Source organism: Acomys russatus, chromosome 2 (genome assembly GCF_903995435.1).
Source record: "Acomys russatus chromosome 2, mAcoRus1.1, whole genome shotgun sequence".
NCBI lineage: Eukaryota > Metazoa > Chordata > Mammalia > Rodentia > Muridae > Acomys > Acomys russatus.
The window spans coordinates 26234576-26254331 of NC_067138.1; the positions used below are offsets into that span (position 1 = coordinate 26234576).

The following is a 19756-nucleotide window of genomic DNA, read 5'->3' on the forward strand; positions in this document are numbered from 1 at the left end:
ATTAAACGTGTGTGTCACCGTGCTCAACCGTATTGGTTCATTTTTCACAAAGCCACAGCAAGAGGTTTGAGGCCTGCATGGTGAAATGTTAGGGTTAGAAGCTTTAAGTTGCTTCTTTGACCCCTAGCTTATGCATGTATGTCTGTCTATATATGGGTATGTGCACTTAGGATTCCCGAGTGCTAGAGTTATAGCTGCTTGTGAGCTGCTCAATGTGGGTGCTGGACACCAAACTCAGGGGTTCTTGAAGAGCAGGGAGCATTCTTAGTTTCTGAGCCATCTCGTCAGCCCTCTCTCCCAGGATCTTTTACTGGACATATTGCCTTGATCTAGTTGGTGGTGGTAGGGTTTTTTGTTGCTTCAGAGGTTCTTTAAGCTAACAAGGGCAACAAGACACACATGTACACAACATACTACGAGCATACATACATAAACATTCATATCCATGTGTAAGCATCTGTCTCTACAATGAACTAAAAACTGCATTTCTACTTCTATCTTCAAGAACGTGTGTTCCGGCATCTTCTTCGTGATTATGTGTAACACGTCCACTATAACAGTGAGATCCTGGCTCTGTGGCAGAACTGAATCTTTTACTAAATACAGCAATATTCTAACATTTTATGTGTCATATTCACATTGCATAAAGAAACTAGTGAGATTAGAAGCCATAAAAGCATCAAAGTCCTCTGTTCAGGGAATTCAAAGAAGCACTATCGAACAGGAGGATCAATGAAAAGTTCAAAATCTTGAAAATATCGGGTGTACCTCCTGATGAGAGAATGGCATTTGATCCAAAAGCTATGAATCAAGCAGGGTGCAGTGCTGGCTCCAGCCTTCAAAATGTTTCCTCCTGGGGATGGGGGAAGGGAACGGAGTGATGCAGGAGTAAGGCAGCAAGCTGGATGCCCGTCCCTGAGGTACAGGGATTCGTTTATTGTCTGTCTGTCATTTTCTTTTTTATTCTTGCAAGACAGCATCTCACAGTGTAGCCTAGGCTGGCTTAGAGCTTATGATTGACAGCATCTCACAGTGTAGCCTAGGCTGGCTTAGAGCTTATGATTGACAGCATCTCACAGTGTAGCCTAGGCTGGCTTAGAGCTTATGATTGTTCTCCTCAGTCTCTTGAGTGCTAGCATCATAGTCATGTGCCCCAGCTGGGTGTGGTCACGATGCCTTTGATCTCAGCACTTAGAGAGGCAGATCTTTGTAAGGTCAAGGCTAGCCCAGTCTACGTAGTGAGTTCCAAGCGAGCTACATAGCGAAAACCTGTCTCAGAAAACAATACAAAATAAAATCAAAAAGAAAGAAAAGCTCACAATGATCTCCATCTTTTTTCTTTGATTGTTTTCTGAGACAGGGTTTCTCTATATAACAGCTCTGGCTGTCCTGGACTCACTCTGCAGACCAGGCTGGCCTTATACTCACAGAGATCTGCCTGTCTTTGCCTCCTGAGTGCTGGGATTAAAGGCCCACAACCTACTCCACAACCATCTGGCGTAATCTCCATCTTAATGATGTTCTTGTCCACTATTATAACCCAATTCCATCTAGTATTTTCTTAACATTTATGATGTTTTCTTATTTTTAAGATTTATTTATTTATTATGAACACAGTGTATGTACAACTGCACACTGGAAGCAGGTACCAGATCTCATTATAGATGGTTGTGAGCTACCACGTGATTGCTAAGAATTGAACTCAGGACCTTTGGGAGAGCAGGCATTGCTCTTAACGTCTGAGCCATCCCTCTAGTCCCCATTTATGAGGTTTAAAAAAATGTCCTATTCTTTTTTGTTTTGTTTTGTTTTTTGGTCTTTTTTCAAGACAGGGTTTCTCTGGTTAGCCTTGGCTCTCCTGGACTCACTATGTAGACCAGACTGGCCTCAAATTCATAGTGATCTGCCTGCCTCTGCCTCCCGAGTGCACCATGCCCAGCCAAAATGCCATATTCTTGTATGGTCTGAGTTATACAGAGTTTTATTAAAAAGTAGTTAACTTTGCTTCATAAAGAGTGAACCATAGTATCTTCAGAACTAGGCTAGGGGAAAGGAAGTAGAATTTTGACAGCAGAGAAAATAGAGAATTCTATGCCTCTTGCTTCTACAGAGTGATGGGAACCTATGTCATGGCTGCATAGTAGAAAGGCCTTGTGTTATGAACAAGACTATATCTCATGAGCATGGAAGGATGCTAACAGTGGCCAGCGAGATGAATGACAGCTCTAAACAAAGACTGATTCCCACCCTCACCCACCTCTGCTCAAGTTTGGTAATTGTCTATTAGTTATTCTGTGCAGACATCGTGGCTTTGTACATGGTGGTTAAGGGGTTGTTGAGTTTTTACCAAGGAATTTCTGAATCTCTCTTGTTGCCGGCACTGTCACTTTTGCATCTGATCTCATAGTTTGGTTTGGTCTTTATGATAAGGCTGAAAGATCATGGGTGTTGAACTGCTAGAATCATGAAGGGGCGGCAGAAGAAATATACCTCCTTCAGTGGTAAATGTCCTCATTGTTCCTGTATTAAATCTTGAAGCATTTCTACCCGATTACATTCAGAAGAGAAGAGAGTCTGACTCTAAGACTAGGACAGAATGGATAGAGATATGCTATGAAGTCAGAGATATTGCACCTCTTCTTTAGTTTAGTCACCCACAAAATAGCTATAGAATCTAGTAAAGAAGAAGTGGCCTTCAAGTTTTTGTTAATTAATTTAAGCAACTCCTGTCTCAATCCACAGACCAAAGCTGTGATCAGAGCTAGAGGGCTGGGTGTGACACGTCTTCTTGCAGAGCACAGGGAGATGAAAACAGAAGGACCAAGAGTTCTGTCACTTTCAGCTATACATTGAGTTCAAGACCAACCTGGGATATCTGAGACCTTGACTCAACTTCTTCTCCCCTGTCCCCCAGCCCCCCCCCCCCCCCCCCCCCAAAAAGGGAAAAAGTAAAGAAACAAACAAGCAATCTGTAGGGAAGCTAATCATATATTGCTCAGCTGTATAACCTCCAAGATTACTTTTTTTTTAAAGTTAATTAACAGCAAGTGTACCTACCATGCCCGGCGGTGGTGCACACATTTAATCCCAGCACTTGGGAGGCAGAGACAGAGGCAGGTGGATCTCTGTGAGTTCGAGGCCAGCCTGGTCTACAAAGTGAGTGCAGGACAGCCAAGGCAATACAGAGAAACCCTGTCTTGAAAAATAAAAACAAACACAAACAAACAAACCAGCACTGGCTGCTCTTCCAAAGGTCCTGAGTTCAAATCCCAGCAGTCACATGTTGGCTCACAACCATCTGTAATGAGATCTGGTGCCCTCTTCTGGCCTATAGACACAAATGCAAGCAGAACACTGTATACATAATAAATACAAATACATCTTTTTTTTTAAATCGAGTGATCTGAAGATCTCTGTAAAATGAGAGACAGAAGAAATGGGAAAGTGAAGGCAGAGACTCCTGTCAGAAAGTGCTCTTGGCTCTGCAAGGCTGAGGGTAAGGCAGAGGGAAGGAGGACAGAGGAGCTCTGTAGTTTACAGAGAAAGGAAAGAATAAACTGCTGTCTAGGAGATTTGCACACCAGCTCGCAGAGGCTGAAGCAGGAGGATCTTGGGTTTGAGTCCATCCTGGGCTACATATGAAACCAGTCTAAAATAGAACGAAAGAGTTTAAACTGTATTGAAAGGCAGTGGTAATAAGCCTGCCATTTTCTGTTTGTTTGTTTGTTCCAGTAACAAAAAAATCATGTAGACAGGTATGACCAGAGCCCAGATCCACATTCAAAGGCACAGAGCATTATTTTGGTTTCTGTTTTCCAGACAGGCCTTTCTGTCTGCACAGTTCAGAGCTCCAGTGTCTTTCTCTGTCCCACAGTCTTACACCTGTGAGTAGCAACACACTCACAGAATCAGAGCGAGCTGAAACCCAGGGCTCCAGAGTAGTAGTAGCTATTGTTTATGAAGGAATTACACTGAAGCTAGGTATATATGGTGGTGCCCACCTGTAACCCCAGCACTGGAAAGGCAGAGAACTCTTATGAGTCTGAGGCTGACTTAGTCTACAAAAAAAAGTTTCAGGACTTCCAGAGTGACACAAAGAGATCTTGTCTCAGTAAAATAAGACTAAACAGGAAAAATGAAACCTCATTCCATAACCCCCCGCCCGCCCCAATGAGCCAGGCTTAGTGCCCTTTTCTTGTAATTACAGTACTCAGAAGGTAGAGGTGAACAGATGGGTTAAAGGCCATTCTCTGGTACATAGGGAGTTAGGGGCCCACCTGAGAAACGTAAAAGAGTCCCGGCGAGTCCTCTGATGCAGCATTTCATGCCAACGAGCCTTTCTTTTCTTTTTCTTTTTTTCTTTTCTCTTCTTCTTCTTCTTCTTCTTCTTCTTCTTCTTCTTCTTCTTCTTCTTCTTCTTCTTCTTCTTCTTCTTCTTCTTCTTCTTCTTCTTCTTCTCTAGTCTAGAATTCACTATGTGCCCAAGCTGACCTTAAGCTAATCTCCCAGCTTAGCCTTCTGAATTCTGGGTATATAGAAGCATCTCTCCACACCTCCACAGTTCATGCACTTTAGACATGAACATCTGACCTCTTTCCCTTTTCCTCTGCCTCTCAGCAACTTTTTATTATCCTATTTTTTTTTTAAATTGAGACTAAAAATGGAATTTGTTGTGAGCTTGTCCTTTGAAAACCGAGCATAGGCCAGCATGGTTCAGGGTGGGCCTTGAACTGTTACTGTCAGCAGAAAAGGCAGCTCAGTTGCCAGCCATGTAGCCTGAGGAGTCCCTGTAGAACCTCGGGTGGCCTCTGCCTTCATATCTTCCACAGAAAAGAATACAGAATGACTCTGAGTGGAGCAAAGTTAATGAGTTTATTGATTGAATAGAAAGATGTGGAGCTTTATTGATTTAAAAAAGAAAGTCACTAAAGAGAGTGGGGGAGGGGGGGAGTGAGAAAGAGAGATGCATTTGAAGACAGTCAGGTATGTTAGAAGAACAGACCTAGATATCTTAGAGGTAGCCATATATGTGATTTTAAAGCTATTAATTTACAAGTAAGTTTAGATATAAAGTATGTATTGACAAACTGTTTTGGCACATGCCTAATATATCTTTTTTTAATTCACAGAATTCTGTCCCTAAAGAGACCCTTTGGGGGTACCTTGTGCAGCTAGAAAAGAGCTATTAGAGACAGAACACACATCAAAAGGCGCCCTGGCCCGCGGAGGTTCGACTAACGCTCGGGAGGAGAATTTTCCTGTATGAGACAGAACACTAGACACGACGAAGGGGGCAAGTCTGCATTCTGATCAAACCCTGTTTATTGAAAAATTTCACTGAGTTCATATAGGCACAGAGGCATGGGTATTTGCGTAAGCAAGGGTTGCTATGGATACCTAACTCCAGCAGGTAGGTATCTATCTTTACAGCTGCTATAATTGCAGGAGAGAAATTCCAGGAAAGTTGTGAAGGATCTGGTTAGTCAGGAAAAAGCTCCCGGAACTGCTGCTCACAGGCAGCTGGCCTTTAATCTGATCTTATCAGTAGTCCCACTGGAAAAGGAGTAGCTCGGGGGTCTGGAATGACCAGCCCCCACAATAAACCACAACAGGTGTCTAACTGTCGACCTACGACAAGGTCAGCTAGTTTCTGGTGAATGGCAGACTTCTGGAGAAATAGGAACCTAGGCTCTGACAAGATGGTTGAACTTTGGCTATGTAGCCTGTCCCCGACAAAAAGGGTTCTCTCTCTCTCTCTCTCTCTCTCTCTCTCTCTCTCTCTCTCTCTCTCTCTCTCTCTCTCCTTTCCTCCCTTTCTTTTTTCTTTTTTTCTTTTTTCAAGACAGGGTTTCTCTGTATAGCCTTGGTTGTTCTGGGCTCTCTTTGTAGAGCAGGCTGGCCTTGAATTCACAGATATCCCCCTGCCTCTGCCTCCCTGAGTGCTGGGATTAGAGGTGTGGACTACACATAGGTTATGTGCCTGTTAGTAGGCACCATTCACTTCATTTTAAAAAGTCTCACCTGTGGTGTTTTCTGAAGGGGCAATACAGCTTTTCCTGGCCCGATCTGTGGAAAACTGATGGGAGTCAGCCAGCAACAGAGGTGAATTTGAACCAGAAGAATGAGGAGGTGTTTCTTTTCTTTTTTTAAAAAAAGATTTATTTATTTATTTATTATATATACAGTGCTCTGACTGCATGTACACCTGCATGCCAGAAGAGGGCACCAGATCACATAATAGATGGTTGTGAGACACCATGTGGTTGCTGGGAATTGAACTCAGGTCCTCTGGAAGAGCAGTCAGTGCTCTTAACCTCTGAGCCGTCTCTCCAGCATGAGGAGGTGTTTTTTTCCATTTCTCGTAGGCATAATATTCTTGTTGACTGTGTACAGTTAACCCTTGTTCATTCAGATGCTGATTTCTCTACCCTGCTATCTGGTTTCAATCTGGCTCATTCCTCCTGATGTTTCCTGGTCTTCTCGTGGCTCCACGGAGTTCTTGCTGCTCTTTCTCCTCCCCTCACTGGACCAGGATATCCCACCCTATTCTCTGTCTTGCTCAGCATTGGCTAGTTGGCTTTCATTGGCAATATGGGGAACAAATGGCGTTTGTTCACACAAACATGAGACAAGACATACAATAAACATCACAATGCACCGTCAGGATTGAAACCAGATACTGGGGTACAGAAATCAGCATTTGAATGCTGTACACAGTCCACAAAAAACCATTTTGCCTGCAATTTCTGTTAAAAATATTTTTTATTGATTTTGTATGTATGAATATTTTGCCTGTATGTACATATGTGCACCATGTACATGCCTCATCAGAAGGGGACATCAGGCCCCTATAGCTAAAGACTTGGTTATGAAGCACGCTGTGGGTTCTGGGAATGGCATCTGATCTTCTGGAAGGGCAAGAAGTGCATGAAAAAGCCCTAGTTTTTTTCTCTTTTGTTCCCTTTCTTTCCCAGATTGGTACCCTGCCTCAGGCTGAGGGGAGACATCAGCATCCCCTGGGAGCATAACTGAAAAGCAAGTTCTTAGGCCCCAGGACTCCCTTAATGGACCCCTCAAATGATTTCTTTTTTATTTTTATTTTCTGGTGTTCCAGAACAATCAATTTACTAATGTTTAAAAGACAAACACCAGAGCAGGCAAGCTATACATCTTATAGCTGCTTGGAGGATAGGCTGGCATGGAGTTTGGCCACAAGGCGGCAGACAACTGCAGGGTGAGAGGGAGAGGAGGACAGGACCTTTAGGGAGAGAGAGCAAGGAAGCTCCAAAGCCTGAGCTAGGGACTCTTAAAGTATACTTAGGCTCTGGCCAGCATCCAAAAGAAAAATACAGAAGAAAAGAAAAATGAAATAGGCCTGTTTGAAGAAAGGCCCCCCTCATCTACTTCTGAATGCATGTTTGTTTTCTTTGTGTCTATCACCTATAGAGTAACTCTCAATCACCTATAGATTAACTCTCATGTGGGGCACTGGGGGTGGGGATGACAGGGCATGGGGTGTGGAGGATGGGAGTAGAGTACAAACTACTGAGTTTCATCACCTTCATGCATTGAGTCATATTTTGCTCTCACTCCTCCTCCTCTCTTACTGCCCTACACACTATTCCTTCCCAGTCCAGCCAGTCCCCTTACTTAGCTCAGCTGGCTCCTACTTCTACTTATATGCTTTTTTACCTTCTATTTCCAGTTCCCCAAAGGTCTCTCCTTCTGCTCTCATGATCTGCTTTCTGTTGTTGTGACTTACAAACACACTTACTGTGTATGGCATATCTATTTTAAATCCAGAATCCACACACGAGAGAAGACGTGTGGTATGTATCTCTATGGTGTGTTCTCACACAGACCTTCTGGTATACATCAAAGAGTGAGATCATGCAGCGAGTGTACATTTAGCCTTTTGAGGAACATTCACACTGATTTCTTAGTAGCTCCACAAGTTTACATTTCCACTAACAGTGAAGAAGCTTTTCCTGCATTTATGTTTTGGGATACAGTATTTTTTTAATGTTTGTGTGTGTGTGTGTGTGTGTGTGTGTGTGTGTGTGTGTGTGTGTGTGTGTGTGCGAGAGAGAGAGAGAGAGAGAGAGAGAGAGAGAGAGAGAGAGAGAGAGAGAGAGAGAGAGAGAGAGGTTGCCAGACAAAATGGAAGGCTAGAGGCTGCTTTGTATGAGCTGGTAAAGGAGAGATTCAGAAGAAAACAAGGAGACAGACACTACGGGCTGAGGACGTGGTGCTGCCACAGCCTGATGATGCCCTGAGTGTGATGCCCTAGGACTTACATGGTGGAAAGAGAGAACCAATTTGTGAAAGTGTTCTCCAATCTCTCCTCTCTCTCTCTCTCTCTCTCTCTCTCTCTCTCTCTCTCTCTCTCTCTCTCTCTCTCTCTCTTACACACACACACACACAATTAATTAATTAGTTTATAAATTAAAATAAATAAATAATTGTAAGGAAAGAAAAGGGGGAAAAAGCAAGCAAGCGATGGACTTTAATGCCAGCATTTGGCTCTGTGAGAAATGGGACTCTCTACGCATGTGTGACAACCCAAGCTCATTTCCTGTAACACAGGTAAGGATCTAGATGTGGTGGTACACATCTGTAACCCCAGAATATCTAGGAAAGTTGAGAGGCAGAGGCAGGAGAATCCCTCAAAGCCCCTCCCCCCACTATAGTCTGGAGTACATGGAGTGGCAAGAGCAGAAGCAACAAGAGACACCTGTCCCAACAGGATGGGAAGTGAGAAACACTGCAGGAAGTTGTTCTCCAGCTTCACATGTGTGCGGAGGCATGTTCGTGCTCTCCCCATGCCCTGCACATGCTTGCACTTGAGCTCTCTCTCTCTCTCTCTCTCTCTCTCTCTCTCTCTCTCTCTGTCTCTGTCTCTCTCTCTCTCTCCCTCTGTCTCTCTTTGTTTTTACATATGACTTCGGACTCCTGGTGGTTTTGGCGTCCTTGAGATCTGGGCATAACAATCGCCAACCCAGTGCTTGTCTGCGGCTCAATATTGTAGCTCAACATTCCTCAAACTCACATTCCTTTTGTCTCAGTTTTCTCGAGTGCTGGGATTATAGATGCATTTCACAATTACCTGTTCCTCCTCTTCCTCCTCCTCTCCTCTTCCTCTCTCTCTCTTTCTGTTTGTTTGTTTGTTTTTTAAGATACAGTTTCCCTGTGTAACTCTGGCTATCCTGGAACTCACAGAAATCCTCCTGCCTCTGCCTCTTAAATGCTGGGATTAAAGTTATGCACTACCACAACAGACTATTTTTATTTTTATTTTTAAAGTATGTGTATATGTGCATGCAGATGCGCACATTTGTGCATGTGACTGCAGTGCCTGATGAGGCCAGGAGAGGGCATGGCATGGGATTCTCCAAAGCTGGAGGCACAGGTAGTTGTGAGCTGTTTGGTGTGGGTGCTGGGAATTTGGGTACTCTGTAAAAGTAGAAAATCTTCTTATCCACTGAGCCATTTCTCCACCCTCAGAATTCTTTTTATTACTATCACTATTATTATAAATCCCAGGCTCTGGTGGAGAAAGAAGAAAAACTACAAAATCAATGTGTGTGTTATGGTGAATTCATGGCTGGCTCAAGTCTAAGATGTTAAACTTTTCTAGTAAAGTGCTCTCCAGTAAGGAATAACAATTGTGGCACAATTCCTGCCACTGGAAAATTACCTGAGCATTAGTTCACAGTTCTCAACTGGAACTTTCAAGCCACAGAAGGACCTCCACAGCCAGATCACGCAGAAACCATTCTACCGCAGACACACCTCTACAGCTAAGCTTTTCTGTACCTTGGGGCGCATAACCATGTGTCTTGTCATGTTCTCCCGACTCTGGACACTGATGCCAAATCCATCTGTCCTCTTTTGCTTGTGACCCTTCATTGTTGGAGTTACTTTTTCCTTATCCAGAAGTTTTCCCACAAGCTGTTTGCATTGTAATTATTGACCCAGGCTGCACACAGGGAACTCAGACTTGTTTAGAAATATGATGTCCTTTGGTCACTGAGAGAACCAAGAAGATGGTATTATTTTCATTTTTAAGGGAAGTAGAGCTGTCCCTTTTCAAAGCCACTATGTGGATTTATCTTAATGTGATTACTTCAGACATCTTAGGCAGAAAGCACCGTGATTGCCCCAGAGCGATGGTGATCAGCACCACTTACCATAGTTTCCCAGCACACTAAATAAAAATAAAACCTTTACAGTGATATGACGTGGCTGCGTGGCTGTCAGCACCAAGGATACGACTGAAGGCTTTACTAGTACAGCTACGTGCTGCAGCTTGGATGTTTTTGGTTTTTTGTTTTGGGTTTTGTTGTGATTTTGTTTTTTGAGACCGGGTTGTTATGTAGCCCTGACTGTCCAGAAACTTTCTAAGCAGATCAGGCTGGTTTCAAACTCAGAGATCCACCTGCCTCTGCCTCTGCCTCCCCAGTGCTGAGACTAAAGGTGTGCAAAGACAGGTAGATTCACTGGGATTAAAGGTGTGTATGGCTTGGGGCGCCTTCTTCCCACTCCCCCATCCTAACTGAAGGCTTAATGATCTAACACAATGAATCTCAAACAAACTGAGAAACAATTGCCAAGCCAGAATACCCATAAGAACACCTGCCTGACCAACATGGTAAAAGAAGAAGGCTTAGTCTTAAAGGATGTCTTCAGACCTCTACACATGTAACATGGATATACTCATTTGGTAGAAAAATAGATAAATTAATAAATAAATTAATGTAAAAACATTTCAATAGATTATCCAAATTAATCAAATTTTGGTGTTTACTATTAAAACCAATTTATAAATAATTTTTTCTAAAAATTCTAGACATAGACATTCAATCCTAAACCGCATTTCTGACAATTAATCAAAAATAGCTCAACAAATCTGTATTTAGTGCTGAATAGCAGGCTCATGATTTCAAACAGAATTAGGATATGACCCCTGCACTAAAATATTATTTTTATGTAAATGATCTTATGTGGCAATTCTTTATTTTTAATGTGGCATTTTTTTGTTTGTTTGTTTGTTTGTTTGTTTTTGAGACAGGGTTTCTCTGTGTAGCCTTGGGTGTCCTGAACTCACTTTGTAGACCAGGCTGGTCTCAAACTCACAGTGATCTGCCTGCCTCTCCCACCCGCGTGCTGGGATTAAAGGCATGTGCCACTGTGTCCAGCTAATGTGGCAATTCTTAACCAGATTATTAAAATCCAACTGAGAATAAAGAAGAAGAAGAAGAAGAAGAAGAAGAAGAGAAGAAGAAGAAGAAGAAGAAGAAGAAGAAGAAGAAGAAGAAGAAGGAGAAGCGAGAAGAAGAGAAGAAGAAGAAGAAGAAGAAGAAGAAGAAGAAGAAGAAGAAGAAGAAGAAGAAGAAGAAGAAGGAGAAAGAGAAGGAGAAGGAGAAGGAGAAGGAGAAGGAAAGCAAGCCTATGCTGTGGTGAGGACACCTGCTGACATAATTTTCCTTGAAGCTACAAACAAATCTAAGACAAAACTTCCTTCCCCCAATGTTCCTTCTTGTGCCCTATAAAGGCCCATTCCCCCTATCCCCTGTGGCTGGACACACTCTCCAATTTCATGGAGAGACTACTAAACTTCATCTACCTCTATAGAGATCAGTCTCCTTTTATTTCCACATCTCCATCAATCCATACCTAACAGTAACCACTAAACATCTCTTCCTTCTGGCCAAATCATCGGCATCCTTTGGTCTTGCTAATGCCCAGGCCCTACTTCTGCCATAAGTTCCCGATATGTTATACTTGCAGCTGTATTCCTCCTCTGCCACCTTGAATCCCCCCACTGAGTCCCTCCACTCATGCTCTGTTCCCCCCACAAAATAGGTTCCAATAAGAATAAAGAGAGGAAGCACACATGCAAATATCATGTCATGAAGCAATTTCTTTCCTTTTAAATTTTATTTATTTATTTATTTATGGTTAAAAATATATTATCAGAAAAAAAAAGTATGGTGAAATGTAAAGATTTAAGGTAGAAACTGTCCACCAGGACACGATGGTGAGGACCATGTTTAACTAAGGTGGTGAGTTGAAAGGGAGAACCAAGTAAGTTCAAAGGAACCAAAGGTTCTGTTAGGGAATAAAAGAATAGGAAGGTTCTATTATTCTGCTTGCTATCTCTGGAATAGCAGCTTGTGACTCATTAGGACTATAGTGTCTCTGCTGAGGGATAGGGCTCTCTTCAGAGTCTGATTTCTGATTAAAAAAGTAGCTTTGACAGTCTAAAAGGAGACATAGCTTTATGAGAGATGCTTGTGGTCATTAAAAGATAGCATTTTAGCATTATGCAATTCTAGAAAGTTTCACTACTGACTTTAAAATATTACAAAAAGGATTTCACCTTCATTCTCATTATTCTATTCCATCCCTCCCTCCATCCAATTTGAGTCTTACCTCAGCCATATCTATTCATCTAGAATCAGTATGGCAACTGGGTGCAGTGGTACAGTTCTGTAACCGCAGAGGGCTGAGGCAGACCAATAAAGAATTTGAGCCCAACCATGACTATACACTGCTAACTATGAAAAATAAGATGTCAGGCAACAAATATGATATGGAGAAGTTTATTGTAGAAGCATGGGAGAGCAGGAAAGGGGGAGGGGTACCCCAAAGATAGAGATAGATAAATAGATAGATAGATAGATAGATAGATAGCTAGATAGATGGGAGAGATACAGAGACAGAGACAGAGACACAGAGAGAGACAGAGACAGAAAGAGAGAGCAAGAGAGAGGAAGAGAACAAGGGAAAGGAAGAGGAAGAGAAGGAGATGAGTTGGGTTTGCCTTTTTTACATTCTGGGCAGCTGGCACACCTAGTGGAGAGCAGGTGATGATGTCATAGGTTGCTAGGCAGCCTGGGGGTAAGTATGAGAACAAACACCTTGTCCAAAAGAAAGGAAGTGAAGTGGGAGTAAGATAAAGGAAGGAAGTAAAAGCCTTCACTTTTATTTGTGAGTATTTATAAGTGCCTGCATGGCATTATATGCAGGTGTCCTTGAAGGCCAGAGTATATTGGATCCCCTGGAACTGGACCAACAGACAGCTGTGAGCTGCCTGATTTGTGTTCTAGGAACCAAACCCAGGTCTTCTACAAAAGCAGCAAGTGCTTTTAACCGCTGAACTATTTCATTAGCTTCAAGAAGCGAATCTTGATGGTCCCTGGCTGTTGGCTTCTAGACTGTTCTGTTCCTTCTACTGATAGCTATTATGTGCCAGCAGAAACCTAGCCTTCTTGACACATACAGGTCCCACTGTGTCCTGTATGAGAAAGTAATAAATGTATCCGTGTGAAACACTGTTTCCTCAAGTGACCACTCCAATATTTACATTGTCTAAATGCAACACTTTAAGGCAAACTTTGCCCTTACCGATATTCATTTTATTTCTAAATTGAGATCAGGGTAATTGAAATGAGCGAGATTAGCTGGAGGGGCCCTTTATGGAGTCTGGAGGCACTTCTTTTCATTTGCCTCTAACTAGGTATGACACCTAAGGAAGCCAAATACTAGTGTCATCTGAAGACCTTGTTGTGAAAATCAGGAGCAGGGAGCCATCTGGCATGCAACATGCAAGGTGTCTGCTAGTTGAGAAAGTTATGGGGTTAAATATAATTTCAATGTGATGACTCTGAAATCAGGAACCAGGGAAGAAGGCTAGCCACTGACCAGCCTTTGAGCCTACCACTGTCAGTTTGTGAGAGCAGACACAAATTGCCCCAGGATGCTAGGGAAAGCCACAGCTTGGTCCAAATAATAAGAGGAGCTTTAAAAAAAATTATTATTATTATTATTATTATTATTATTATTATTATTATTATTATTACATTTATTCAGATTACATCTCAATTGTTATCCCTTCGCTTTTATCCTCCAGTTTCTTTCTCCCTCCCTCTTTCACCCTACTCCCCTCCCCTAGGTCTGTGACCGAAGGGGACCTCCTCCCTCACCATATGGTCACAGCCTATCAAGTCTCATAGAAGAGTAGCTTTAACCTCAGTGCTTCTACCCTACTCCTGAGTATCACTTCCCCCCCATTAACCTCACAGCTTCCTTCAGTCATTCCGTTTCTCCTCTGCCTTGGCTCTTGCACGTCCTGCTTCAGGAACGTAGGACATTACAGAACTCAGCGTTAGAATGAGAGTGGAAGGACGTGCAAAGCCAGGGAGGCATTCTTCAATTCCATCTCAGGACATGAAAAACACCAACAAAGAAGAAAACTCAGGAAACAAGAGCAAGGGGCTACTTCTAAGTCAGCCACCTAGTGCTTGCTGTTTGCATTCAGGTTATGCACACACAATGAGACTTTGCCTTAGTCTAGTAGATGAGTTGACCATTGCCCTCCCCTGCCCTCCCCCGCTTCTCCATCTCATCTTTCCCTCCATTTCCAATTTAGTTGACTAGGGGACCACACACATGCTTCATATACATGTGCTTTATATACTTTTAATTGATACACACATGTATATATATATATATGTATGTATGCATGCGTGTATTTATGTTTTTTCCCTCAGGTTGTACTTGAACTTACTGTGTAGACCAGGCAGGCCTGAAACCTTTGGTCGTGCCACAGCCTCCCAAGTAGCTGGGATTACAGGTCTACACCCTGCAGGCTGAGTTTCACAATACTTGTTAAGGGACTAGCTTTCTGTTTTACTAAAACGTTCCTTCAGTGTGTCCACATGATCTACTATTGGGAAGGAGGTACATGTAGTAAATATTTTGTAAAAGGCCAAGTTTGACACAGTATCTTCTGTTCTTTTGCCTCCTTTACAAAGGATACTGTCCTTCAGTCCCATAAGACAGGCATTCATTATGTTGTTTTTGTTTTCCTGTTTCAGGGACAGCATGAGGGATAAGCGGCAATCTAGCTAAGGATCTGTTGGATGGAGAAATAATTTATCCTCAGGTAGTTACCATCTTCTGGCCAATGTATTCCCTCCTCTGTGGAGTTTCAGTGTTTACCTTGGTGTGTACAGTGTCACAGTCCACCCATCACTAGATAGCCTCCACTGTGGAGGTCGATAATCTGTGGGACCTTCTGTAGTTGGCCTGAAAGCTCGGGATTAGTGGAATAACAGTTCCAGATTCTTGTTTAGTTTGCTTTTCTGATTTTAACATGCATCTCAGCTTCACAGTCATTTGATCTTGTACAAACTATGGAATGTTTTCACAGCCCGACTACCTTGAGGGCCTTCCTCCGCCATGCACAGAACATCTGTGCCAAACGCAGCATGCATTTGTTGTCTCTGCTGCTTCAGGGCTGGACCAGGGCCAAATGCCACAGCCATCCTTTCAATACATTGGCATATGGAGCAGCACTACAGGAGGAGTGATGGCCAGCTTCTCCTTCTGCCTCCGCTACAGATTCTCAACACTGAATGTTGCTGTTCATATTTTTTCTGTTTTGAGACAGGGTCTCTCTACAGGTTCAGGCTGGCCTTGAACTCATGGTCTTTCTGCTTCAGTCTCCCGAATGCTGGAATTAGAGGCAATATGACTTTATGGCTCTGCAGTTTTTCTGATTTCTCTTTCCATCCTTTCCTCTCCCCTCCCCTTCCTTCCCCTTCTATACCTTCCTTCATTTCATACCCTTTGGTCTCCTCTTTTCTTGTTCTTGTTCTTGTTCTTCTTGTTCTTGTTCTTCTTCTTGTTGTTGTTGTTCTTCTTGTTCTTCTTGTTCTTGTTCTTCTTCTTGTTCTTCTTCTTCTTGTTCTTCTTCTTCTTCTTCTTCTTCTTCTTCTTCTTCTTCTTCTTCTTCTGTATTTGAGACAGGGTTTCTCTATGTAGCCTTGGCTATCCTGGACTCCCTTTATAGACCAGGCTGGCCTCGAACTCACAGCAATCCACCTGCTTCTGCCTCCTGAGTGCTGGGATTAAAGGCGTGCACCACCACACCTGGCCCTCCTCTTGTTTTCTTAATAAAATTAATGTGTTTTTTCTTAAGAGACAGAAACTCACTAAGTATCCCTGTCTGGCCTGGAACTCCTTATGTAGACCAAGCTGGCCTCAAAATCACAGATTTGCATGCTTCTATTTTATGAATGGTGAGATTAATGGCACATGCCATGATGCTGGCAAAATGTTGTAGTATTAAACAATATTTTACTACTACTGAGGAAACTTCAGTACAGTCTGGCTTTTCATGAATATCATTCATGACAATGAAAGGGGATAACTGGGTAGAAGAAAAGGCAGGAAGATGAGTAGTGTACTGAACACGTGTAGATACCCAGGTTTCCATACATTCAATATTTGACATGAGAGACCACTCAGGTTAAAAGCATTGTTTGCTCTTCCACAGGTTTCAAGTTTGACTCCCAACCCCTACGTGATGAGTCATAACTATCTGTAACTGGAGGTCTTCTGGCTTCTGTGGGAATCAGGCATGCACATAGTACACAGGTCATAAGCTTCCATACAGACGAAACACTCATAAACATAAACAAACAAACAAACAAACAAAAATTTAAGTATAATTCTATTTTATAATTAAGGGAGTGTGCTGGGTAGTTTTATGTCAAATTGACACAAGCTAAAATTTAAGAGAATGTGCTATAGGCAAACCTATAGACTTTTTCTTAAGTTGTCACCAATGGGGGAGGGCTCAGCCAATTGTGGGTGGTGGACCTCTGGGCTGGTGGTCCTGCATTCTATAAGAAAGCAGGCTGAGCAAGCCATGTAGAGCTGTATTAAGTTAAGCCATGCTTCTGAAGGGCCCATCAGGCAGTTTATAACTGCTTGTGATTCCAGCTCTAGTTCCAGGAGATTTGATATCATCTGACCTCTGGGGAACACGCCACAACATCTCTCTGTCTCTGTCTCTCTCTATCACACACACACTAAAAGTACATCTTAAATAGTTTCTATTTATTTGACACTGTGTCTAGGATTTTCACCCATTATGAAATTGGACCTACAGAGGAATTCCAAACCGTTAGGAAGATGAAACTCAAAGAAATGACTTGCCTTGCTTCTAGAGTTTGAATTTGTGTCTATTTGACTTCAATCTGTAAGAGTCTCCATCCATTGCCTGACCTAGTGGGCTCTTCTGACAAAGGAACGTAGCTAATCATGCCTCTCTCATTTTAATTTGTGTGTGTGTGTGTGTGTGTGTGTGTGTGTGTGTGTGTGTGTGTGTCTATGTGAGCATATGCCACAGGTGTGGAGATGTCTGTGGAGCTTGGAAGAGGGCTTCATCTCCTCTGGAACTAGAGTAACAGGCACTTGTGAGCCGCCAGATATGAGTGATGGGAACTGAGCCACAGAGCCACTGTCACCCAAACGGACAGTGCTCTCAACCACTGCAGCATTTCTCCACCCTCTGTTGCTTTTAAGACAGTATCTTATTAGGTATCTTAGGTTGTCCTTGAACTTGAATATGAGTTCCTCATTCTTCAGCCTCTCAGCTGGTATAATTTCAGGTGTACATCACTAATTGTTTATCTAGGGTTTTCCTTCCTTCCTTCCTTCCTTCCTTCCTTCCTTCCTTTATGCATGCCTCCCCCACCTCCCTTCCTTTCTTTTTGAGATAAACTCTCACCATGTAGAAGAGTGACAGCTTAAGCATACTTGAAGGTGAACCTGACTTCCCTTGACCTGGCCCAACTGAAAGGTGAGGTTTTTGCCCTAGCCAGAAACTCTATTTTGACCAGAAGAATTTTGTCTTAACAAGCCTTCAGTGCTTATCTATCTATCTATCTATCTATCTATCTATCTATCTATCTATCTATCTTTGTTTTTATTTTTGTTTTTGAAGCAGGGTCTTTCAAAGTAGCCCTGGCTGTCCTGGAACTCACTGCATATATCAGACTTGCTTCGAACTAACAGAGACCCTCCTAAGTGCTCACAGAGAGTCTCCTAAGTGCTGTGATTAAAGGTGTGTGCCCCTACCCAGCTACCGCTACTTAACTACTTTCCTTTTTGAAAAAGTAACCTAAGAATCATTCTGAAACCTTGATCAGAGATCAGGACCTGCCATGTCTAGGTTTACACAAAATCTAGTCATCTGAGAGGAGGGATCTGCAACCGAGAAAAAGCCCCTGTAAGATTGGGCTGTCAGCAAGCCTGTAGAGCATTTTCTTAATTAAGAAAATGGACTGATAGTCCTGGATTCTATAAGAAAGCAGGCTAAGAAAACCATAAAGAGCAAGCCAGTAAGAAGCACCCATCCATGGATGGCCTCTGTATCAATTCTTTTTTCTTTTTATGTTATATGAGGTGTATTAAGTGAGCATGGGGGGAGAAGGAAAGGGGAAAGGGAGCCCCAAAGAGAGACAGAGACAGGAAGAGTAAGAAGAAGAGAGAGAGGTTAGAGAGCTATATCAGTTCTTGACTCCAGGTCCCTACTTTGCTTTAGGTTCTTTTTTTTTTTTTTGGTTTTTCAAGACAGGGTTTCTCTGTGTAGCCTTGACTGTCCTGGACTTGCTTTGTAGACCAGGCTGGCCTCGAAGTCACAGCGATCCGCCTGCCTCTGCCTCCCGAGTGCTGGGATTAAAGGCGTGCACCACCACGCCCAGCTTGCTTTAGGTTCTTGCCCTCACTGCTTTTAATGACAAACAGCGACATGGAAGTGTAAGAAATGCATGCAAGGCAGGCGGATCGCTGTGAGTTCGAGGCCAGCCTGGTCTACAGAGTGAGTCCAGGAAAACCAAGGCTAACACAGAGAGACCTTGTCTCAAAAAAAAAAAAAAAAAAAAAAAAATAAATAAAAAAGAAAGAAATGCAGGCAGGCAAAATATTTATACACATAAAATAAGTAAATGAATGTAAAAAAAGCAGAAAATATTTCCATTTTTGTATCTTTCTTACTTTTTTATTTTTTTTTATTTTTTTTTTTAACATACTGGCTTTCTCTGTTTTGTTTTGGAGACAGAGTATCTCTATTATGTAGCCCTGACTATCCTGGAACAAGCTATATAGACCAAGATGGCCTTGGATTCACAGAGATCTACGTGCCTCTGACTTGTCGGTGCTGGGATTCAAAACATGTAGTGCCATAACTGGCCTTGGTTTTTGTTCTTAATGAGATATAATAACATTAATAAATCTGTTATGAAAAATTTCTTCCAGGTGTGGGTAACATTAAGCAATGTTCATCTCTCCTCTTAAGGTCCCAGTAACAAACTAAAGGTAAGTTGCACCAAAGATCTTTATGGGGGGGATGGAAAATAAATAGTTTATTGGGTTTATTTGTAGAGTATTGTTAAGGGGTTACTGACAGAAGTATAGGTAACTTGAAAGTAACCACATTGGGAAATCTTTATCCAGTATTGATAATGGCTTTCCCATAGTTATAGGTGGAGCCCCCTCTCCGTATTCTTCCATAGTCTTTACACTCTAGCTCCTCCTTAAGCTCCAAAGGCCACATGAAATTAGGGCATAATTGCTCACAATTGGTTGGGAGGGGTGGCTGGCTACTCAGATGAGGGTGCTGACCTTGTTCATTCATTTCTTCTACAAAGGAGCATCATCAATGAACAAACAACAAGCCTGGCTGTGATGATCCTCTTTGAGCAGACACAGCTGGTATAATACCAGCTTTTAAAAAAAGAAAGAGAGAGAGAGAAAGAAAACCGGATCCAAACTATATGCATGGGACAATGAAATAAATTAATAAACTATGTGGCTTTGCAAGTGCCCAGATAATCCATACATAAAACACAGGACAGTCAAAAACAACTGTTAAATGCTTTATAGAGGCCAGAAAATGATC

General features: G+C 42.5%; 1 protein-coding gene across 2 annotated transcripts in view; it reads right to left on the reverse strand.

Annotated features, from left to right (window-relative positions):
- Rb1cc1 (RB1 inducible coiled-coil 1) overlaps nt 1-19756 on the reverse strand; it is a 543496-nt gene that overhangs the window by 104381 nt on the left and 419359 nt on the right. The gene's annotated exons all lie outside the window — the stretch shown is intronic.